General features: G+C 42.2%; 1 protein-coding gene across 12 annotated transcripts in view; it reads left to right on the top strand.

Moving 5' to 3' along the window:
- The window catches only part of kif1b (kinesin family member 1B), a 66,394-nt gene that overhangs the window by 1,682 nt on the left and 39,460 nt on the right, over positions 1–25,252 (top strand). The window lies entirely within an intron of this gene.

The following is a 25,252-nucleotide window of genomic DNA, read 5'->3' on the forward strand; positions in this document are numbered from 1 at the left end:
GAAAAAAAGCATCTTGATTTTATGCAGGTCCAGTCTGCAGGAACACTTCGGTGTACCATGCATGCTCCTGCATGTTCTTCCTTTAGGCGTCTTAGCAGAGAACAGTAGAATGAGCAAACTGAATAGTGGACGGTTGGGGACGAGCAGCCTGAAAGAGAATAAAAGGCTTACAGAGTGAAATTCCTCCTCCTCTGGAGGGGTGTGCATGCCAGAGGAGATTCTGTGTGAGAAACGCTTAGTTGGTTCACGCTGGGAGACCCAGGGGTCGTCCCACAGCGTGGCCTGCTAGCACCCCCAGTTCAGCTAGGGTTTATCACACGGCCACTGTTTTTCTTTAATGGATGTGTGTGCTGCTTTATAGTTTATGGTTGCCTTATCTCTTGAGTGTACACAAACAATTTGTGAACAGGTTGTTGGATGCATATAAAACACGATTGGCAGTTAATTATTTACAAGATTTGCATCCCTATTTGAACCACAGTGATTGAGATAGAGATCCAATGTGTATATGTGTCGTTCTGGCTGCTGTTACAACCAGATTTCCGCTTGTGGGACAATTAAAGGATTATTCTATTCTATTCTATTCAAAGTCTGACAGGTTAAGTAAAAAATACATATTTATAACTTTTCTCATGTTGCACTAATCCGTGATTGAGGCATAGGGAAGGATGTTAAGACCATCTAAGATTTATTATGTGATAGTGCCCTTATTTACTGTAAAGCATGCTTGTCGACAGTGTTATATGATAAGCAATAGCAGAGCAAGAAGAGAAAACCTGAACGTGGTTTGCAGTCATGTGATTCAACCTGCTTACTTGTGAGTCATCCGTTACTGTGAAGCACTAGCTGCCTCCTTACTCATGACTCTGTCGTGTGTGCTTCATTCCAGCTGAGCACAAGCTCCACGACGTTAGCGTGGAAGCATTTATTAACCCGCAGTAACGAGACAGCATGTGGAAACAGAAACATGCTCTACCAGCAGGCTCTCGAGTTTTGTCTGTCAGTCTTATATCACCCTCATTAGACTAAGCTTATATGAATCTTCCATAAGATCAAGTGTCCCTACCAGTTATGGCTCACTTGTCCTTTATCTCTCACACTCTACCAAAGAGAAGCTTTGTGTCAAATCCCTAGTAGTTTTACTCTATATCCTTGGGTTTTCATTATGCCAATGTCACCCGAAGGAGCTGGAGGGTGACTCGTGGTTTGTAGCAGAGCTGCAGTGGAATATGCAGCGTTTTGTAGGGGGGTTAGTCAGTGAGTGTGTGTGTGTGAGCGAGCGAGGGAGAGGAGTAGGCTGCGGTACTGCCTACTCTGCCTCCTTTCACATGGGCAGATTGCAGAGCAGAAAGGGAGGCTGGCAGGCGGCCATACTCTCCCTTCGTCAGGACTTCATTGCAGATGGTATGCTGAGAATGAGCTGTCTTATTTGGATGCCGAGAGGCCGAATCTTACCTGATGGCTCAGACACGCACAGGATCATACTGAGACTTTTTTTGTTGTGGTCGTTGTATTCCCCCAGACTTTCTAAAAGCCATTGTGCATTTTTACTCTAACAAAATGAAATAGACACAGCATTGCCATTTGAACAGTATTTTAATAATCAAGATTTTTATGGTATGTTTTTAACAAGATAAATAGATACAATTAGTCACATGAGTGTTACATTTACCAAGGAGTTTTTATTTGTCATCCTAGTGTTTTCTTTCTAAGTGATATGTTCAGCATCCATCTGTGTAAATGTCTAATTTTGCATCATTGAAAAACAAAAATCTAAACATGACTCATCCCAAGTTTACCCAAGTTGTTTGACACCCAAACAGCTTTGGGTATCAAAAACCCAACAACGTAGCCTTTCCAGAAGGCGTGGAAGGTGGCTACGAAACAGTTGGTGTCTGACGTGGTGAAACAACAGCATCTAGAGAAACTTCTAAAATCCATGCTACTGGAAATTCCCTTAAAAAAAATCTCTGGTCAGTATGTTATGTTTTTGCCTGTGTAGGATAAGCTGTGATGTAGCACTAGCCAGTCAGTGTGTGCGCGCAGTATGGGTGTACTTCTAATGTTTTCACTGGTCTTTGCTTGCATTTAAATTGGGCTGAAGGCTGCCTGATGGAAATGGGATGTTGCGTGGTCAGCTTGTATGTGTTTGGCAGATGTGTGCGTTATGCCATGACACTCCCCTTATTGTTGTGACTGGCTCAAGGGCATATGTGCCCGCCTGTGTGCATGTGTCAACAGTACAGAGAAAGATGGCGGTAGGGGGCAAGAACTCGGTCTCTTTCTCGCTCTTTCCCCTTTTCACCATGCAGAGAGGGTTGTCAAGGATAGGATGAGAGCAAAGGAGCAGCAAATTGATTATCCAGTGTGCAGGAAATGTGTCCAAGGCCTCTGCAGAGAGACAGAAACAAAGCAAAGGCCTCATTCAGGAGACGCTCTCAGACATACCAGAGCTAATGTAATTATAAAACAGTGACGCGATGGCCCGCTAATTTTGTGTTGGTACTCCAAATGTTGAATAACTCCAGTACACCCAAACTCCGCCTTAATCTGGGGCCTGATGTGTTCTTCACTTCAGTTTCCATCTTGTTATGCAACTCATGTGTTATGTGCCCCTTGAGCCAGGGAGGAGCCACTCACGATGTATAGCCAGAGATGATCAATAGAGCTTACAAAGCACACAGAGATGTTATGATGAAGCATTTTGTCAACTGATTGCAAACCTGCAGTCTAGTCTAGTCGCTGTCTGGTGTTCAAAATAGTGTTTCTAATGCTTTATCAGTAGTCTACACTAGCCACATTTTCAAGAACGGGATGTTAGACGATATTATCACTTAAGCTAAGAGTAAACAAAATGACCAATTGAAAGCACAAACAGAAGGTCACCACATCAATTAAACCTTCACCTTTCAGATACAATTCACCCAAGTGTGCTCTCACTATGAGGTAAGTGGATGCTGACCTTACCCTGCAGGGAAGAACGAGCTCAGCTCCAGTGTCAGTTACACATAAGAGGAGGCTCTCATCACAGCAGAAATAACAATGAACCATTTTCACGTCAATGAAATGCAGTTATTGGTGGGACATGCAGCAAGGAAGGTGGGTTTGGATGTGGGGCAGTCATACTTTCGCTGAACCCTGTGCAGACAGGGCTGATTGACCCGATTAAGACCAGTAATCCTTTGGCTTGCCTCAGATCACCACGCCCAGAAGCCGTAATCCTTGTGACCCTTGCAGGTGTATACATACCGACATGCACCCGCTCTAGGGTGTTACATTCCTCATCACTCAGATAGTTCTAGAGCCAAACATTCACAAATGTACAGAGCAAACTTTTACATTCAAACATGACCTCCTAATAAGGAGGAAGGACAGGCAGCCTGTGTTTACTGTGTCACGGGACTGTCAGCTGAGAGGCACAAATGCATGTCATGCAGCTCACCCAGTTTTTAGCTGAACTACTGGTAGCAGGTGTCTTACAGAAAGTCACACAGTTAGTGTATCGACGAGCGTGTTAAACTAGCTGTTGAAGCTGGGGAGACTGTGTGCTAATATTGTTATTGTTACGTCTTAACTCACATTTAACATTGCACCTGGTATTTTTGAACAGCGTACAAGCGCTCTGTTCTTGGGATGGGTATCGTTTAGGTTTTATCCGATATCAGTACCAAACCGGTACTTTTGAAATGGTGCCGGTGCTTAAACGGTGCTCGAACCGGTTCTCGAACCGGTGCTTAAAGAATGGAGAACACAAAATTGGTCCAAAAACCTCTCATGTTCAGCTGTTTTTTTTTTTTGTTTTTTTTTTTTTTTGTAAAAAGATAACAATGTTAGCCTTTTCTGCAGCTAGAGGGCATATATGGTATCACTCTTGGCTGGAAGCAGTGCTTAAACAATGGAAAAAAACCACAAACTTTGTCCAAAAACCTCTCATGTTTAACATTTTTCCACTTTTTCTTTGGTCATTTTAGCCTTTTTGGCCAGGGTGACGGGAGTATCTGCCATCAAACAAGAGGACAGCCGCATGTAACTACGACGGTGTTTGCTAGTTCACCTTACATGCATTAATGTAATAACGCGGTTAGCGTACTCAACGTAAATTACACACAAACAACATTAAGCTACTCACGCAGAGAAGAACGGCTGCTGCTGCATCATCATCCGTCATCATTTCTGCTACACTGGCAGGGCTAGGGGCCAGGACTCTACTCTTCGGGTTTTTGGGGGATGTTGCTAACTCCGGGTCCGATAACAGGCACCACACCCGCAGTAGATGTGCCCGGTGGGAGGTCTCGCAGCAAGCTATCAAATACGGCGCATTTCTCGGCTTTTAACAAAATGCTATACGTCGTCAGATTCGAGGTGTTACCTCCTTTGCACAGTATCACCTTAAAGCACTTGTTGCAGGCTGCTGAGTTTGCATCTTTTGCTGTGAAGTACAGGCAGACTTTGACCGCCTCGCCTTGGGCATTTTTAATCTGTTGCTCTGCTCTAAAAGAACCTACGTACCTGGGCCCGCCTACTATCCTTGGAAACGTAAAATGATTGGCTAGAATATAAAGTGTATGACATCTCAGGAAAAAAAAGCACCGAAATAAAGCACCGAAATGTGCGCTGCTTTTCGGTCTGGTTACTACCGTTTATGTCAGAACCGGTACCCATCCCTGCTCTGCTCACCCTTACCTGTCCATAAACATATTTAAATTTGTAAGCAAGACACCGACTTTTCATGGAGCATTATTGCTAAGTGCACACTATCTGCCTAGCTAGTGTGTGTAAATAATCGTACTAATACTTGGAATACTCTGTCTAGAAAGATGTTATACAAGTACTTTTTTTTTTTTTTTTTAACAAAAAGCAACATGTACCTAGGGCTGGGCGATATGGCCTAAAATCAATATCACGATAAATTGAGCAGTTAACCTCGATAACGATAAATGGACGATAACCACCCCAAGTGCCAAAAAAAACTAACTTTTTTTTTTTTTTTCATTTGATGGGGCTGTGGCAGGCAGCATCGTTCCTCCAGTTATTTTGATAATATTATTCCCCCTAGACCTATTCATTGCAATTATATTATTACCACTTTAAAGGACTGTAAAATGTCACTGAAAATAAATGAAGACAATAGTAGTAAGTACTTTTAGTGGTTAAGATTTATTAACTGAACAAAATAAAAAGTGTAGGATACAATATGTAACCATGCTCTCTAAAAAATGTGTATCCCTTGTAAACAAAATAGTTTAATAATAAATATGTTTCACATTGGCTATTCACACCCTCACCGTCGTGAGGGTGTCACCGCAGTTTGCCACACTGCGCACGCGCAAACACAAATGTCAGCGAAAAAGACGGCGTAGCACGGCAGTGCAGCGTGTGATCTGGACACAAGCGATGGAGGGAACTTGTAGAACTTTGGAAAGCTCATCCGAGCCTTTTCGATGTGGCCTCACAAAATGATCACGACCACAACATCCGTGAAAATAGTTGGATCTACACTGCTGCTCAATCACAGCTGCCTGATCAATGTTTTTCATTAGCAATTTAGCAAAGTTGATGGTGGTGGTGTGTGTCTGTGTGAGTGAAAGACAGAGAGGGAGAGCGAGCGACAGAATTTCTGTTATAACCTTCGTTTTATGTACGCACAGTGTGAGCACTCAGGTCGCATCAGAGCATCGGGGCGTATAGTGTGAGACCCTGCATCGTGACCTATGAACTTCTAACCCCTGCGAGTCAATCGTACAGTTTGAGCAGGAGCTGAATCGCGCGACTGAAAAAAATCGCACAGTGTCTGCCCAACAGGTAGTAGAGTCACGTGACTCCACCCCGTCAAGTCTGTAACGTAGCACAGCGTCTTAAAGGGACATGAACATCGCCAACCTGCACATGCCTTTTTCTTTTTTTTTTTTTAAAATACCGAATTTACCGACATGGGCAAAATGACGTCGATGAGAGTCATAAATTTCGGTAACGATAAATTTTTGATATATCGCCCAGCCCTACATGTACCCATTCAGATAACCACTCATGCAGCGCTTTATTCTGTGCCTTTTAAGCACTTTCTATCATATGCACACTGACTCTGATGGATCCATCAGGAGGCATTCAGGATTCACCATCTTGCTTGAAGCTTCTTTGACATATGAAATGTACCAAGCCATAAACCCTAGACCAAGGTACATGCCAAACTTATAAACAGGAAATAGAAACCCTGTAAGGGTCTGATGAGCTGTGCCTCATGAAACCACTGTCATATGTTCTGTGGTTGTCTTCTGTAGTAGTCAAAGCAATAGCAATACTAAAACATCTGCAGTGAATGAATAAAAGCTTCTCTTTTTCTGTATTCTTTGCTTTTTTTTAAAATGCATATGAGGGAAACCCACCATATGCCTTTTATAATATTTTGTTATAATATTTTGCCTTGTGGTTCTTCATGACGCTCTGTTTGGGGTCAGCTTTGCAAATTGTTGTTAAATGCTGATGTTCTGGCAGTTATTGAAACCGACTGGTGGACATATGTTTGGGACGTTTGAATAGACACGGTCACTTTGTAATAGCATGTAGGCTGCTGAATGCTGACCTAGTTACAACAATACTAACCATAGGTTTTAATCAGACATTCTCAGGTACTGGAATCGTCTCTGATTCTCAGATTCTTTTGATAAGCTTCTCTTCATGTGTCACATGTTTGGCAAATGGCACCATTCTTATTTAAGATGAGAAACAAAGCATTGCACAGAGCCCCGATGGCCTTACCCATTAACACTGAATTATGTTTCGTTAATAAGAAATGAATAAGAACCCACAACAGTGCATTGCACATGAGGGTGAAGCTGCCATATTCTAGATGTGGCTGAGGTCAGAAGGGAAAGTGTTAAACTCAAAGTGGTTACAGCTTTGTAACTGACCAAGTTTCTTGTGGTTTTCACTTCAGTTTTTGTTTGCTTTTTGGCAGCTAGGTTTTATTTTGTTTCCAGTGTTCCTCCTTTTAAACATTTTACTTTAGTCAACATCAATTTACTTACTCAGTAATCTACATAATTATGCACACTCATTTGCTCAAACTGCAAACAGTTTTTCATGTTTAGCATGTTGTTTGGGCCATAGTCTGTGGAAAATGGGATCCTGATGTCAACTGAAGTGAGTGACACAAGGCATTGTGGGATTTCTTGGTACAGAAACTATGGAAGGAGTCTGAGCAGTAATTTCTCAGACTTAGAAAAACTGTGGACGCAGCGACGCTTGCTGTGGTCGAGCTAGACTAATGAAATATCTTAATAACATGCAGGGCTGTAATGTACTGTGTATTATAAGCCGTGGACTGTCATTAACAGAAGCTACAGCCAAACAGAGAAGAGACATCTGCTGTTATATATCAGCGTCCTAGCAGATGGATAGAAACACCTCATTAATTGATGCACTCCATCTATTGAGCTAACGCAGCCTGAGATCTGGGTAGAGTTAGCTACTCGTCATCATGGTTAAAGATTAAGCCATGGCAGATTTTACTTTTCTCTCCAGAATTTTAGTTCAATAACTGGATTTTTAAAATGGTCTTCTTTGGCTCTCGGGGAGATTTCTCTAAGCCTAAACAATTATTAACCCAGAGTATAACAGATGTCTGCTTTAGAAGGCAGAGAGGCTCTCACTGAGATCACCCAACCATTCTCCATGTTGACACAGATCAGGCCAGTTGCTTTCCATTTCCATTGTTGATTATTTATTTGCTTTTTGTTTTTCTGTTTTGTCATATCTTTGTGTTTTAATTGCTACATGAAAACAAAGACACCACAAACCTCTTTTTTGCAAACACTTGCAGCAAATGTCATAGTTGGATGACGTGATCCTCGGTTGTAACTTGAGGGCTTGAGGATCAGCTCCAGATGTCTTTAAGCGTAGGTATTACCAGTGCCATAAAGCAGTACATCTGGAAAAGCAGCATACCTCCTGATCTCACGAGGTTTATTTTTCTCACATAGCACACTAGCTAGAAATTTGCCATACTCATCTTATGGTTACGTTTTTTTCCATGCATCCCATTGGTTAAATTCTATCTACCTCATTGTTTTTAGCTTTTCAGCCTGCGACAGAGATCAGAAAATCTGAGTGAGCCTTTTGCAGAAAAAAGTGGGATATTAGAGGAGCTGACTGGTGGGGGGGGAGGGGGTGTGCAAACGCAGCCGCAGCAGAGAGACAGTGAAAGTCGTGCATGAGCACACTTCACGTGTAGGACAGCGTGAGGCAGCATCACATAGCAATACATCGTGAGGTTTTGGTCATAATTATGATTGAGGCTGACCGTGCATGTTTGTAGCTTAGCTACCAGTGAAGGGAGACAGTGCCATTATTTTTTTTTACATCCGTTAGTCATAATTGGAAGCCTGTGTTTGCATTTTCACTTCATTATTTAAAATACAAAATGCGAACAGAAATTAGTAGAAATTGAGAGATCTCTGTATTTAGGCTGGTTCAGTTGTTTCTAACTCTCCTTGTTTTTCTTAGCACTGAAAATGTTTCTTTATCACTCTGCTTGTCTCCCTCATGTTATTGCATGATGGCTAAGAAGAATGCAAACATTAAACGTCTGCACAGGATAATCAGCACATGCAGGGTTCAGAGTATAGGATGATGCTTTTGTGCTTTCATTTGATTACCTGCACACCACATAACCAGCAGGTATTTCTTTAAATGTCTTTGCGTTCCCAACAGCCTGCATCCAACACCATTCATCTCTGACTGGCAGCAAAAAAAAAGCCAAGATAATGGCATGTTTGTTATCATGTTCCGTCAGTTCTTGGCTTGCTCCTCTTCCCTGCTCTTTGGTTCGGTGCTTAAGTTGACTGAAATGGTCAGACTTTCCCACATTCAAGAAAGTGAATGTGTTTTTAAGTTTTTTGCCCTCACCGACACGGCTCTCTTTCCAGACTGTGTTGTTTGGTTTCCTCCCACAGTCTGGGGCTGAATTCAGAGGCAGCCCAGGGAGCTTTGCAGTCTGAGCACGAGTAGCTTGTTGGTGGGCATCATGCTCCCTGTGTATTATTCATGCGTCCAGAGTGGAGGGTTTGGCAGTGTAATATTTTTGAAACCTTAATTAATCAGGCGGGACAGCTGACCCATGACTAGGTCAGGTACTGGATTCCTTTGCTGGGAAGCTAATGAAGATCATTGGAGTGTACACCCACTCATGGATGCATATGCATGCAGCACACAGACTTTCACACATCACTTTTGTTCTCTGCAGAGAAACTGTTCTGTGAAAGGTTCACTCATCTAATGTTAACATGATGCATCAATCTCTGCTTAACCCTAATGTTTGGTTTTTTGAAAGATGTACACCAAAGGAAAAGAAATGTGAGGTTTTCACCGATCCATGTGCCTGCTCCATGTTCATGATGTCACAATGCGTACAGAAAGCCAGGGAACATTTAAAGTAAGACTTGTGTTGCAGAGTAGAGGCTAGTTAAGAAAATCCAGGTCACTGCTCTGTAAAATAGGAGCTTGTTGTGAGCAGTGCTGTCTTCCCCGTGTCTGCACAGCTCGGTCTCCACCGTTGTTCCCACTGTTTTTGGGCCATATGATAATCTGAGCACTGAAGAGATGCTCTGAGGATTTCTGCACTGAATTTTTTCTTTTTCCTTCTGTCTTTGATTTTTTTTAATTTACTCCCCCTCCTTTTTAAGCACAAATTCAAATATGCAGATATCTGGAACTGGATTCAACGACCCTAAAAGTGAGGTGACCCCAAAACTGATATAAACATTGTCTACTGACATCAATAAATGTCATGTTGTGTGGCTCCACAAGCTGAATATTGGCTGCTTAAACCATTGCATCCCCACTGTTTTTAGACAGACTTCAGATGTTGTTCTATCATGATTTAAATATAAAAACAAGTAATGCTGCACTGCCGATCCATTCATTTATACTTGTCAAAGAAACTTTCCTTCCTTCAGGATTTATTGTTTCTGACGGTAGGGCACTGCACTCATGTTAAAGTCATAGGTTACTGGAGTTGAATCAGCCCCTCTCTCCCTTTTTTTGCTCTTCTTGTCATTTTTATGACTTTTTCAGCTGTAATTTCATGTTTTATACCATCATCTGTGTGTAAATGTTATTAATTAATCACTGCTCTAACTCGCAATGTTGATCACCTCAGTTGAGTTGACATTAAAATCTTGTTCTGTAGTGTGCAACCAAATTTTCTAAAAATTTAAACTTTAGAGGAACTGCTTTCTCTGTAAATATTTTCAGTTCCTCTTTTTTTAGTTGAGCACGTGCAGCTCCACGGGCTTATTGTGCCAAGATTAATGCAGGAAATATTCAGTGCTCTAAAAGTAAGTGCTATTTTTAAATTGGAATATACCAGACTCTTTGACCTTTTGAGGCAGCACCTGCACCAAGGAGAATATAATTCTTGGAAAAGCGGTGCCTCTTGAAGCTGTGAAATTGGCTGAAAAAAGCTAATTTTTTCAGCCAATTTTTTCGCCGGTACGAGATTCCGGAATGGCACCACTTACCTCAACATCCAGCTGTGAAAGCTGCATCAACCTGAGCCAAAAAGTAATCGAGCTGGAACAAAGGATATCCACGCTATACCAAATCCAGGGGGCTGAATGCGAACTTGACACGATCCTCCTTGGCAAAGCTCAAACCACCGCTACTAGCGCTGAGCTAGCCGACACAGTGCACCATCCAGCTGCTGTGTCCCAAGATCCCGCCAACAGTCAACACAGGCTCTCAACTTGCGTCGCTGGTGCTTCTGCCAAGGACGAGAACTCCTGGTTTCAGCTAGGGGCCAGACCCAAGGCTCTGGTCAGCTCCACTCCACTCCAACCAGCGCCAGCGCCATGGACCATGGTTGAGACGCGTGGTGGCTGCAGAGGGGGCAGGAGGATCCGTCTCTCGCACCCTCACCCCTCCGGTGCGGTAGTATTGGAGAATAAATTCAATGTCCTGGATCCTGTGGACTTTCCTCCTCTGACCGCTAGCCCTCGCCATCCCGCTGTGTCGCTGAGGTCTGCGCCATCTCCACCACTACGCCCCCGGAGCCGCGGCGGGCAACCCGACGCTGTGGTGCAAACTCACCGCGGAGAGCTGGTGAGTCTCCGGCTCCTCGGAGAAGAGGACCCACGGCGCGGCTACCTGGGAGTCACTCACGCAGTCCGGCTGGCGCATCTCCATCTGAACACCCCCGGTGTCGCGGCGCGGGCGTCTCAGATGGCCAACAGCCCTCGGTGGCACCTCCTCTCTCCACGCTGGTCCTCAGGGATTCCATCGTCAGGAACGTGCGGATGAGGGGGGCGCTCACGCTGTCGTTCCCGGGAGCCACTGTTGTTGACATAGTGGACAGAATTCCCAACATTCTGGCATCCCACCCACAGGTTAACCGGCTCATCATCCACATCGGCACCAATGACATCCCCAAACAGCAATCTGAGCTGCTGAAGTTGGACTTCCTCGAACTCTTCAGCCTCCTTGGTCAGTTGCAGGTGAGTGCTTTTATCTCTGGGCCCACCCCCACCTGTGGCAGAGGGATAGGCCGTTTCAGCCGGCTGCTCAGCCTTAACACCTGGCTTTCCTCTGCCTGTATCTCCCACGGCGTGGGTTTTATTAACAACTTTGATGCCTTCTGGGAGAGGAGGCATCTTTTTGGGGCAGACGGGCTCCACCTCAACGCCTGGGGACGCCGTTTGCTGTCCGCCAATTTGGCATTTGGCGTACAGCATTCCCGCACATCGCCACTGTCTGCCACTGACTGATGTTCCCCTGGTCCCAGCTCCTATATTTGTTCCACTTTTAACAGTAATACACAAAACTCTGGACTAGGACCTTTCTCTCCCACAGTCAACACAATACCCGTCATAATCACAAACAGAGAGCAACAGAATTATCATAAATCCAGTAACTCCAAAAACATTAATAACCTCCGGCCTCTTCAAAAATATCAACATCCATTCAACTCTATTGTCAATAATCCACCAGTCTCAATCAGTATGGCACTTTTAAATGTACGCTCTCTGTCGAACAAGTCTTTTATTATTAATGATTTAATTTTAGATAATAAACTTGACTGTTTATTTTTAACTGAAACATGGCTGGGCTCGGATGCACCAGTTGTTCTCACTGAGGCCTCCCCACCAAATTTTAATTTCTCTTTTTCTATTAGAAGTGGTAAGAGAGGTGGTGGGACTGCATCTTTAGCCAACAACACACTCACCACCAAACAAATTTTATTTGATCATTTTACCACTTTTGAATTCCATGCTATTGTTTTCAGCAGCCCTCCAGTTTTATCTGTCACAATTTATAGACCACCTAAAGACAGCGCTGCTTTTATCAAGGAATTCTCAGAATTTTTAACAAACATACATTCAAAATATAATCTGATAATTTTAACCGGTGATTTTAACCTGCACATAGATAATCCTTCTGACCCTGCAACAAAAGAATTCTTAAACATTCTTCACTGTTTGGATTTTATCCAGCACGTCACGCAGCCGACTCACAACAGAGGACACACTCTGGACCTGGTCATCACCCATGGGCTGTCCACCAGCGTGTCCTCTGTTGTTGACTTGGCTGTCTCTGACCACTACTGTGTGTTTTTTTTTTTTTTTTTTTTTTTTTTTTTTAACATCACCGGTTTTATTCAGCGGAAGACCTCGGTGCGAACTGTGAGGAGGCGCTATCTAACCTCTGAAGTGGCTGCAAATTTTACCAGGGTTTTAGTCAAATGCCCCCCTGTGATTTTACCTGCACCCTGCGATTTGATTTTTAGTTATTTTAACAGCAAACTGAAGAAAAGCCTTGACTCCGTTGCTCCACTCACCACCAAAAAGATTAACGTAAAACATGCATCACCCTGGAGAAACGAAGAAGTCAAAAAACTCAAAAGAAATTGCAGGGCAGCAGAAAGGAGATGGAGGAAAAATAAAAATAATATCAACCATCAAATATTTTCCGAGCAACTTAAAATGTACAATAATACATTAAGGAAGTCAAGAAATTCATACTTCGCCAAAATAATCAGTATTAACAAAAATAATCCCAAGGTCCTCTTTTCCACCATAGATCATTTATTTAACCCTGATTTTAACAGCTCCCAAAGAACCCCCACAGACTCGCTCTGTGAGCAGTTTGCAGACCACTTCAGGGGAAAGATCAGCGCCATCAGATCTGATATTTTATCTAATCGCGATATGATTGTAAACACATCTGAGGGCTCGATTGTACCTGAGGAGACACTGGACAGCTTTGTCCTGGTTAATGCTGAGAACTTTCAGAAGGTTTTCTCCACATTGAGACCCACCACATGTCTTTTAGATCCAATCCCTTCTTCACTCTTTAAAACACTTTATGGATTTTTTGAGGCTGAGCTTTTATACATGATGAATTGCTCTCTTCAGTTGGGTGTCTTCCCTGCTGCCTTTAAAACGGCGGTGGTGAGGCCCCTTCTGAAGAAGAGCAATTTGGATTGTAATGATTTTAATAACTACAGACCTGTATCCAACTTACCATTTTTAAGTAAAGTCTTAGAAAAACTTGTTTTTACTCAGATTACTGATTTTCTCAATGATAGACAGATCCTGGAGATATTCCAGTCTGGATTTAGGGTGAACCACAGCACAGAGACGGCTCTCCTAAAGGTTTTAAATGATCTTAGATGTAACTGGGACGCCCAAAAGCTCTGTCCTGGTGCTACTGGATCTAAGTGCAGCCTTTGATACAGTAGACCACGCTATTCTTTTAAACAGATTGAAACACATGGTGGGCCTCTCTGGTGCTGTACACAACTGGTTCACTTCCTATCTCTCTGACAGATCTTTTATGGTGAGTATGGATACATGCTCCTCTAAGATCCATAAAATGACATGTGGTGTGCCTCAAGGGTCGGTTCTAGGCCCTGTACTTTTTAATTTGTATATGTTGCCTCTCGGCAGTGTCATCAGGAGGCATGGAGTGAACTTCCACAGTTACGCTGATGACACGCAGCTGTACATCTCCGTGTCTCCTGATGACACCAGACCAATGGATGCCCTTTTTAACTGTATCTTGGATATAAGATCTTGGATGGCAGAAAACTTTTTACAGCTTAACCAGGACAAAACTGAAGTTTTAATTGTCGGTCCTGAGGCTCAGAGAGAGAAACTCTTGTCTAAATTAGAGGCATTTTCACTATGTCCTTCGCTACAAGTGAAAAACCTGGGTGTTATTTTTGACTCTGAGCTTGGTTTTATCCCACATGTTAAACATGTAACCAAAATTGGATTTTATCATCTAAAAAATATAGCCAGAGTCCGCCCTATTCTCTCTCGGGCCAACACGGAGATGCTGATGCATGCTTTTATTACCAGTCGCATTGATTACTGTAATGCCCTGCTCTCTGGTCTTCCTAAGAAGAATATTTCAACTTTACAACTCTTGCAAAACTCGGCAGCTCGTGTGCTGACGAAGACCAGAGGGCGGGCCCACATTACACCGGTTTTAGAATCGCTGCACTGGCTCCCCGTGTGTTTCAGGATCGATTTTAAAGTTCTTTTATTGGTTTTTAAATGTCTTAATGGTCTTGGGCCTTCTTATCTCTCAGATCTGCTTTTACCATACGAACCCTCGCGGACCCTGAGGTCCTCTGGTACTGGCCTTTTGATTGTCCCTAAAGTCAGGACACATACTCACGGAGAGGCAGCTTTTCAGTGGTATGGTCCTCGTCTGTGGAACAGCCTGCCGGAGGAGCTCAGGGCCGCAGAGAACGTACATGTTTTTAAGAACAGGCTCAAGACCCACCTTTTTAATTTAGCTTTTACTTAGCGTTTATTTATTTTTTATGCTTATTTATTCTATCCTGTTATTCTATTATTAATTTAGGCTTTACCTAATATTTCTTGATTTTATTCTTATTCATTTTTTAATCTTCTTACTCTATTTATATTTATATTTATATTGTATCCTGTTCTTATTTATTTTATCATTTTACCCTGTATACATCGTATTGCGTCATATCTCCAGTGTTTCCTCGGAGGGCGCTCTCTGCACCGGGGCTGTTATTGACCGTGGCTGATGGGTCTCTGGGGTCCTCTCAGCCTGGTTGGGGGGCTCCTTTGCCTCCCTCCGGCTGTGTGCCCAGCCCGGAGGCTGCGGTCTGTGACCGGCTCCCGGTGCAGACGGCTCTCTGTTATGTTTCCTCACTTGGCTCATGCGAGCCCAGCCCAATTTTTACTCTTTAAGTGTGCGCGTGTGTGTATGTGTGTGTGGGTGGGGGTGGGGGGATATATGTGTATTGAGAGTGTGGGGAGTGAGTTGGAGGGTGGGGTGGGCTGCTTTTAACTATGTAAAGCACTTTGTGCTGCATTTTTTCTGTATGAAAAGTGCTTTATAAATAAAGATTGATTGATTGAATTAAAGGTCCTGGAGTAGAGCAGGGCGATATGACCAAAAATATTTATCACGATATACAGTTGAAAATTTGCAATAACGATATAACTGTCGATATAATTGACAATCGACAAAATACTTTACAACTCCACAACTTTATTAGTGCAAAAAAAAGTGCATTAAAGTTATATAACAATTTAGCAGTTCAAATGCAAATTCCTTGCTGACAGTTTAACCAAAATGCATTTCCAGAGGAAATTGGCCGACATATCCTGAGCATAACAATGTATAATATCCACAAAACTTAAAAAGAGGTTATACACACACACACAATACGGTAATATTATGTTGAAGCACAGTACGTATCACTCCGCGAAGCTCCTGCCTACGATAGCCGTAATGCTCCGACAATCCATCAAGCGGTGCGGCTTCGTAGCTCAGCAAAGTCGTACTAAAACATTTGACAGATTTTCGAGCGCCGTGTACATAAAATCATTTCGAGGTCAGTAAACACAACCAGAATTAATACATAAGGCACATGGGATTATAAGGGGCACTTTTGATTTTCAGAAAAATCAAAGGATTGATGTTAAGTGTGCCATATTTTCCAAAAAACACGGTAATAACGGCGGCCCGCTAGCATGCTCTACCAAAAATAGTGGTTTGTTGTGTATCTGATGGACGAAAGCCAAACCAGTTCCACACCACTGAAGTTGCAGCATTTTTACAAACCAATTCTGGTTCATCTGTTTCAGTCAACGATCCGCTTTCGCCCATCTCATTCTCTGTCGCCGCCATGCTTTTTCCACCATGTGCCTATGAAAATAAAGGCACTGAGCATGCGCGTTTTACCCATATTCTATCGCGATATTTCATTTTCTTATCGTTGCCCAACATTATACCGGTATTACTGTGAACGGTATGATATGGCCCAGCCCTATCCTGGAGTATGTTCCCAGAGTTTAGGTTGACATACAGAGTTTAGGTAATTAGAATTGAAACCATTTTTTCTTTCTTTCTTTCTTTTTTTTTTTTAAATTAAGAAAGAAAGAATTTAGTCTCATTTCAGCATTGATTTCATTAACCCTGCATGCCATCACCTGTGAGGCTGCCTGGCATCCCTCTCTCTTTGTTGTAGTTCTGTGTTTGTTTAGCTCCTGAATGGAGTCCTGCTGGCCTTGCATGTTTTCTCTATCTGGTGGCTTCTAGAAGCCTCTCTGTAGTCTCTGTTATCCTGGACTCAGTGAGTCCACATAAGCTGCTAATATCAAGAGGTAGTTGGAGCACTCGCCAGCTATCAGTGTCTGTGGGCTCAGAGCAATGTATGGTTTGGCTACAAGTTCAGCGGAAAGGTTGGGCGGCTGAAATCTGTCCATTCCTTCCTGTCACTGACAGTCTGTCGGCATGCTAGGCACTAACTGCCATCTGCTGCTGTATAAATAGACAGTCGTCAGAGCTGGAACAGCTGGCACATGGGCCGGCCAGGGCTGCGCTTCTCCCACTGCTTTCTAGCTAAACAGGCAACTCCACCTATGATCAGGTTACGCATGTGGGGCTTTTTTGTTTCCTTTTGGAACAACTTTTGTTAAAAATGTATTGATTCAAGATTTTCAGCGATTTCTTATTTCTCACCATGCTAACAAGAAACCCAGTATCCTAAATTGGGGCGAGGAATTAAGAGAAAGCCTGTTACCACATACATATATGCATATTAAGGGGAAAAAAAGCATACTCCTACTAGACTGCCTCTCTTTTCTCTCTACTATCACTCAAAATGCTTTAAAGAAATCCTCTTAAGTTGGTAGGTGGTGGGATTTATATGTGATAGCTCAGAAACAGAAAGTAAACAGGGGCTTTTTTTTTTTTTTTTTTTTTTTTTTTGGCACTACATGCAAACACTGATTTCCTGCTCAGACCATATTTCATCAGATAACCTAGGCGCATGTATTGAATGCATTTAAAGCTTGACTTTTAGAGCATCAGTTAAATAAAACATGCTTTTGAATGGAGCGCTGTTGTTTTACATTTGCTTTTAAGCTAACTTCAGTCACTTTCCAATGAAAACACTGAGAGTATATATTTTTCTGAATGCTTTTTCTTCCCTAAAAAAAAGAGAGGGGGGGATAGGGCAGTGTGAAAAGGGTCATTGTCACAGAGGGGACTCGGCGCATAGAGCCTTGTCATAACAGATTACCTAATGTGTTTTGCAGGCTCAAACCCTGCATGCAATACCCTGCATTCAGTGCTTTGTTCAAGTGTCTTCCTGTGCCTTTTTTCCTCTCTCCTCTCACCCAGCAGAAGAATGACGTGATCGGACTTCTTAGTAGAAGCTGAGATGCATTTAGTGCCTTCCTTTAAAGTTCCAGCAGTGCCTCTGAAGTACACTCATCTGATCAAATGAAAATGTGTGATTCTTTCATGAATAGAAAGTTTGTTGTAGTTTGTCTGAGTCAGTGACCGTGATATAGATTGTTTTAAAGGGTCATGTCTCCTTGTAAGAAAAACTCAGCTCGCTGCTTGGAAAGTTACGTATTTTTTTTTCTGGCAGAAGTATTTAACAGAGGCATATTGATTTGCTGTGTCGATATTTTTTTAATTAAAGGCCACCTGGCAACCCACCCTGACCTTACATGAACGTCACTGTATCCAAAGGGGGTAATCAAGGTGTAAGTTTCTATTTTGGAGATGTTGTATGTGCTGTGTTGTGGCTGCGACAAGCTCAGCTGTTTGCAAATGTGCGCTGCAGTGCTCAGACACTACTTTTAGCCCTCAGCTTTAAGCCGCATCCAGCGACAACTCTGTCACCTGTGCCGCAGCCCTGGTAACCAAGCCATCAAACACACTCTCCTAAATACACTGGATGCAACACGCAGAGAATTTCTGTGGCCAGCTCAGCATGTACCTCATCCAAACTTGAGTCTTGCTACTTGAGAGTGAACAGCTATATTAGCGTTACTGTGGCACTGCTCACATCGTTGGTTCATGTCAACAGCTGTTTCGCTTCACCATTCATCCACAAACTGACACAGGTGGGAGGCTGTAGTTTGAAATAAGTGTACACAACATTTTCTATTTCTCATACAATACCTCACACTTTTTACCAAAAGGAATAATTGTGTTGTAGCATGAAGCAGCTGTGATTCTTATCCATACTGCAAGAACCAGACGTTGAAGTGTCACTTGACAACGGTGACCTTAAATGGAGATTTAATCTTTTAAGTGATTATACTTACCTTTTCCCTCAAGTCTTCTGTATAGAAAATGAATGATACTCTGCTCTTCATGTGTCATAACTGCAGGCAATGGGAAGTAGGCCGGACTCAGGTAAAAGTTTTCTCAAATTCCCGGTAAGCAACTGAAGCAACTACCAATGAAAGCGAAGATTACCGCTAATTGACATATGACCTGGTAGTACAATAGAGGGTCACCTAGGCAACCAGAGCTTGGGGTGTGTGCAAGCGACCAGCCGTCAGCTTCAAAGTGATGTATGACAAATGAATCTCTTCCAGTGTGAGCACAGCTGAATGCTTAATTTGTGGATTTGCCATTTCATCCGTTTGTGTATGTATTTGCCTGTGAAGGCGAGTTTTCAGCCAAGGCTAACATGCTTCTGTGCAGCGCGTCGAGCAACGTGTGATGCTTTGCATCGATCAAATGTTGATTGATTGAAAAGTGGACTGGAACAGGGAAGGAAGCGACAGCAGAGCTCACCAGGAATGATGCAAAAAAAAACAAACAAACCCTAAACTGTGTGTTGTATGTTGATATAACAACTCAGTTTCCCTCTGGGATCAATAAAGTTCCTCTGCTCTGATCTCAATTCAGTGCTGGCTGCATCTGTGTAAAACATACCAGCTGTGGACGTAGAGGATGCAGCAGTTTCACTGTCAGACTTTGTTGCTGTAATGTTTTAGTTTACCCTCTCTGTCTCTCTGGCTTTTTATACCAATGCAGGGTGTTTCTTGGGGGGGTTGTTTGTTTTTTAGATGGCAGAGGGGGAGAGGGAGACAGAGATTAGGTTTTAAGCGGCATTTCTAATCAGCACCATGATCCACATTATCAGATTATGTTATTGGGAGAAATTCCATTATTGAAACAACAATTTTTAATTGACTTGCTTCCATCTTGTATTTTACATATTAACTAGCAGAGAAGAAAATCATTCTAGATCCAGAGCTCTACCAAAGCAGAAAATTATTTTCTGACATGGGGTTTGTTTTGGTGAGGTTCCATTATTGTTTTGGGCACCTAGATGTAATCTCTAGAAATAAAAACATCCAGTGACGGTGAATTGCAATCCATTTAAAAATGATTACTATGGCCTTCAATATTTAATAATAAGTAAGAAGCTGGGCGCTAATGCTGTACGCTGAATTTTAAATGTTTCTCTCAGCTGCTATTACAAATGGCGCCAGTGTCCGGCAGCCTCGCCTCTGTCAGTGCGCCCCAGGGTGGCTGTGGCTACAATGTAGCTTGCCATCACCAGTGTGTGGATGTGTGTGTGAATGGGTGGATGACTGGATATGTAAAGCGCTTTGGGGTCCTTAGGGACTAGTAAAGCGCTATATAAATACAGGCCATTTACCATTTACCATCACACAGATGCGCTTGGATATGCACACAGAGACCCCAGGGATGCTATTTAAATTCCTGTCTTGTTCAAAGAAGCACGTGTTGTCATTCCAGCTGTGCACAGATATTCTCTGGGTTCCTTTAACTTCACCCATTTGTTTCTCTTTCAAAGTTTCCATATGCATTCACCCTAATGTCTTCACCCCCTTCCTGTGATCCCAGATAGTCATCGATCAGCTTCACTTAGCAGTCGGCGTATCCTTAGAGGGTTACTGGAAGAGAGAGAGGTCGATTTTGTTCAGCCATTTTAGACTCTGGCTGTTAGCGTCAGGTGAAAAGGGCTAGCTTTTAGTCTCCATCTGGTGCTTGGAGACCTCCTAACAACCTAATTACTGAGGGGTTTTTTTTCTTTCCTGGTTGGATTATAGACCCCATATTGAGCACTGTAGCACAAAATGTCTGCTGGCAACAACCAGCTGAGGTTGATGTCAGGATGTGGTTAGTTAACTGCTGTTCACCCTGAGGGCTTGTGGAGGGCTTGCATCCTATCAATCCTAAATTCCTAGGAGCTGAAAATGTAAAACCGCAGCATTTCGGAAGAGCAAACAGATGAATGTGCCACACAATAGCTTTTGTTTGTCTACGTTTCTCAGTCTTAAGAGAATTTTGACTCCTTTTGAGTACCTCATATGTGTAGATTTGCATGTCATCTGTTAATGTAATGGATGTTTAGTGCTTACCGACGGCGGGATGGTAAACAGTGCCTTATTGAGCCTGACATTATAAGTGGCCTAAAGTCTGCAGTGCCGCCCTCATGTTGGTTGTTAAGATGTGCAAAGGATTTAAACCTGGAAATCAGTGTTTGATAAATGACTGTAATTATCCATAAACTTGAATTTTAAGAATGTCTAAATGGTTTGCGAGGGCAATAACGGCGAACGCTCGAGACGAGAGAAAAGAGGACGAGATGTGCTGCATCCTCCACGTCTGTGCCCAGTTTGAGTTGTTATGGCAACCAGAATCTGGTCCTATACCTGTTGCCATGGATGAAAAAGACGGAATGATGACGTTGCTTATGAGGCAGCAGGATGCGTTTGCCATTTCAAGTTCAGGATGTGACTGTGGCTGAATATTAAGTGGGGGGTACTATAAGTATTATTTATTTCAGTCAGGACTTGTGACTTTTACTAAGTGTGAATCCCTGTTCATGTGCTTTATGAGATGTGCAGGTGTAGGCATGTCATGCTAGAGTGTAAGGGCACTGTTTTGTGATTGACTGATCAGATATATATCAGATGGTGAGGATAAAACTCTCCACATTCTGCCCGTCAAATGCAACAATTTGACACATGCATGTGACACACCAGCCCAACCTTTCTACTCCTGGTAGATACAAGTACCACGACTTTGCGTATTTTCCACAGTCACATCCTGATTGATTGCAGCTATCAATCAAATATTGATGTTAAATGTATAGGTTGTACTCCTGATTGTGAGAAGAAAGGAGAGAATGATAAATCCACACAATTTAAGAATTGTTGCCTTTCGTTTTGGAAAAACAATTAACACAGAAGTGTGGTATGAAAAGAATATGTAGAATATTCAGGCATGGAAAGTTTTTGCTGCTGGACGTTTTCTGATTGGATTAAAGCACAACTACATCTATATAGTTTTTGGGGATTATTTTATTTTTAAGACTCAGATTATTATAAATTTCATATATATTATGTATAGTAGCTGATCTCAAAACAAATGTGCCATTATGTCTACATTATGTATATGTGTTCATTGTTATTTCTAAATAAATGTTGCTAAACAATTTTTAGTACAGTGGCACTTTGGGATCACTGGAATGTGTTCTTGTTTACAGATATGCATACATTTTCAACAAACTGTAACTAATAGTGCCTGTAGCTGATTAGCTTGTCTTAAACTGTTAATAAGTAGTCTGCAAAGAAGTAGAACAATATATTTAAAATAAAAAATCATTTGTTTGGTGTTTATGAACAGCAAGTTTCTTAATATACACCGTGATAATGAACATAAAAAGAATGGCACGATAAAATTACACACATGTCTGTGTTTTTATGCCTGAGCGAAGCAAACGAGACCCACAGGCCTGCGTTTGTGCTAGTCATTATAATAATGACAAATGAAATAAAACCACATAACCAGAATAATTTGCAGTCCACTCTTCCACTCGGTTAACAAAAATCAAAAATAATTGTCACAGGAAATAAAGTCATTCAGTCCTTAAAAGGTTTCCTGTTATGCTTTTCAGTTAGACATAATGCCACTTTTTAATTTCCACTTATTTTTAAACAAAATTGGGATATGTGCTATTGTTAGTGTTAATGTGTCCAAAGCAGAGAAGTCTAACTTAAAAATACAACCAATAAATCTCAATTTGGATTTATTAATTTGATCCTTAAATCTCTGTGGCATCGGACAAAACACCTGTTATGCTTGAGTAGCACTGATCTTTGTCTCTCTTGGTTCCCTGTACCCTCACAATCGGACTCTGCTTTATTCATTCAACCAATTTAAACAAAACAGATTTTTTTAGTTCTCGGTATTGCAGCATGCCACCACACTGTGTGCAGAGGAACAGCCTGAAATGTGAGCACGCAAAGAAGACGCACAAACAAAACTGCTATTTTATTTTTATTTTTTTAAACAGGAAATCTTCTAAACAATGGGCACAGCTTATTTCGGTGCCCATTGGACTTGTTCTTGTTCCTCCATCTGTCTTAGCTGTTCTTGAATGTAGCACAGAGCCTCCCAGCTGTTAATAGACTCCAGTGCTACCTGGCTAGCTAGCAAAAGCACCATTAGCAAACACCATTTGCTAACATAAATTCACAAACTGCTGCAAAGCAACAAAAAACAAATCAAACTTGTTGGCGTAGCAAGCATGAAATATCTTGAACTCCAAATAGTTTGCTGTTAGCTTCCTCCATGCTGTGTAAGCTCTCTTTCTAGGACCTAGTGCACCCCTGGTCACACACAGCACAGCAAACCAAACATAGAATAACTTATATTTGAATAAAATAGATGGCTCCCTGTTGTCACAGTACCACAGACACCCAACCCAGCTATTTCAGTCAGTATCAAACCAATATCATGAACAAATATTAGAGTGGTGTGGGTTTTTTTTTTCTTTTTACTTCTTTCAACACAATGTGTAAATAAAAGCCAGACTGTGAATATGTAACCGTTGCCATTGGTATCCTTTATGTGCAGATGCAGCACTAGTTAGAGCCCCATTTTTGAAGGTGTGGGTATCTTGACCTCAGAACACCTTTACAGGCTCTTACAGAAGAGACCCACTCTTATGACACACTGATGACACCACATGGGTGAACCAGCTCTCCTTTCTGGGAGCAATGTTGTGAGCTATTGAATGAGATAATTGTACTACATGAGCATGATTCATATTAAGGAGCTGATCAATCTCCTAGTAGTTGCTACCATGTAGTGTCTTGTCCAAGATTGAACTTGGGAAGATTGAGAGAGTCCAAGATTAAAAAGCTTGTTTAATGCTGATTCCCTGTATGGTAGAGTTTGTCACCATCAGACTTCTGTCCTATAATAGGAATATCGCTGTCTAAATTCCCCCACATGTGGAACTCTCTCATCATGTTTCTGTTTTTAATGCTTAGTTGCCTCATTGACACTGAATCAGAGCTTAGGCTGCTTTCTCATTAATAGCCACTGTAGATTGTTCCAGGAAAGGCGAATAAGGGCACTGGTAACCTAAATCCCCCTTCATTTCTTCATCCCCAGTCTCCAATTTCCCTTTGGAGGCAGGTCAAAGTTGAAATTGGGATTTATTTAGCAGCCTGTCTCGCTGTATCCTCTTCCAGTGCCCAATATGGAAGCTGCTACTCTGCCTGCGCACCTTAACCTGTTCAAAGATTGTAGAGTGCACAGTCAAATGGATTATTTTTGCATGAATCTATATGAGCTTCAGTGAAATAGCTGCTGCTTTAATCATCATAGTTTTAGCATGAAGCAGTTAGTGTTCTGGTTTCTGAGGACATGCTGTGCTTTTCTGTCAGCCTGTGACCCATGGAGGACGATATGCTATCCCCGACTCTCCAGATCTCCTGCATTATTGATAAGCGCGCTGAAATCCTCTGAGCACACAAGGCACTCTGCTGGCGACATCTTGATGCAAAAGCCTCTCAAGCACCGTCATGTTGAGGAGCCAAACCTGGCTTTAATTTGCCCATTAGCACAGGGCATCACACAACGCTAATTATTCCTTTGTGACTGCTTCTGCAGACTTCCCTGGAAAGATTGAAAATGCTCTAAATACTTACGCTCACAGACTGTAGCATTCTTACTAAGGCGCAGATAGTTTTTTCCCTTTTGTCCTGCCTTCGGTTTCTGTTGTTGATCTGTTTGGACTGTTGCTGGGGCCTGGAGCACTCGCATTATTTTAGTCTCTCCAAACCCTTCTTTCACTAGCCTCTTTCTCACTCCTTCCTCTCCCACTTCCTCCTCACTTCTAAAGGTGGTGGTATGCATTTGTCTGCCTGGCCTGAGCAAAGTCTCTTGCTGCAGCCATGGCACAAAACAACTCTAATCCCTAAAGTTTAGTTTGTCTAAGAGGAGTGATTTCTGTGGTTATCTTATAGTAAATTAACATCCCGCTTTCTGCCTGTCACATATCCAGTGTGAAATCTAGTGCACTTGTCACCGGCAGTACCAACCAGCATGGTTGAGGAGTGTGACATGCCAGGCATGGCAGCAGATTTCTGTTCATTAAAAACTGTCCATGTGGCGACGGGGAATGGCTGAGTAGTGTTGAGCGAGAGCAGGTGAAGTGGTGTGATTGAAGTAGGCTGATGTTTTTCATTCAAACTGTCATTTTGTAATGATGTCAATCTTAATGATGATGATTAAAACACTGGTTAAGGATAAACCATATGTGGCAGAGCTTGCTGCAACAGTTGCAGTTCTCAAAAAAAAAAAAGAAGCCAGCATCTCGTAGTCTGCCACTGTTTCATGTGACTTGCATTGCCAAAAATATCTCTCTAATTGAGGAACAGGAACCTGAGGTAGCTGCTATTTGCCAACCAGGATCACATATATATATATCTTATCATTTGGGTCTATTTAGTAACTCCAATTTAAATTTACAGTCTTTGTTTATTTATTTACTTTAAAAAGAAATGTAGGAAAGACATGAGGGGAAAACATGAGGAATGCATGGTTCTATATATTATTGAGCACAGAAGCTGCTTTTAGTTGAAGAAACACAACTAAAGAATTCTGTAGAAGACATCATAAACTAACTAAA

Source organism: Rhamphochromis sp. 'chilingali' (genome assembly GCF_963969265.1).
Source record: "Rhamphochromis sp. 'chilingali' genome assembly, chromosome: 12".
Taxonomy (NCBI): domain Eukaryota; kingdom Metazoa; phylum Chordata; class Actinopteri; order Cichliformes; family Cichlidae; genus Rhamphochromis; species Rhamphochromis sp. 'chilingali'.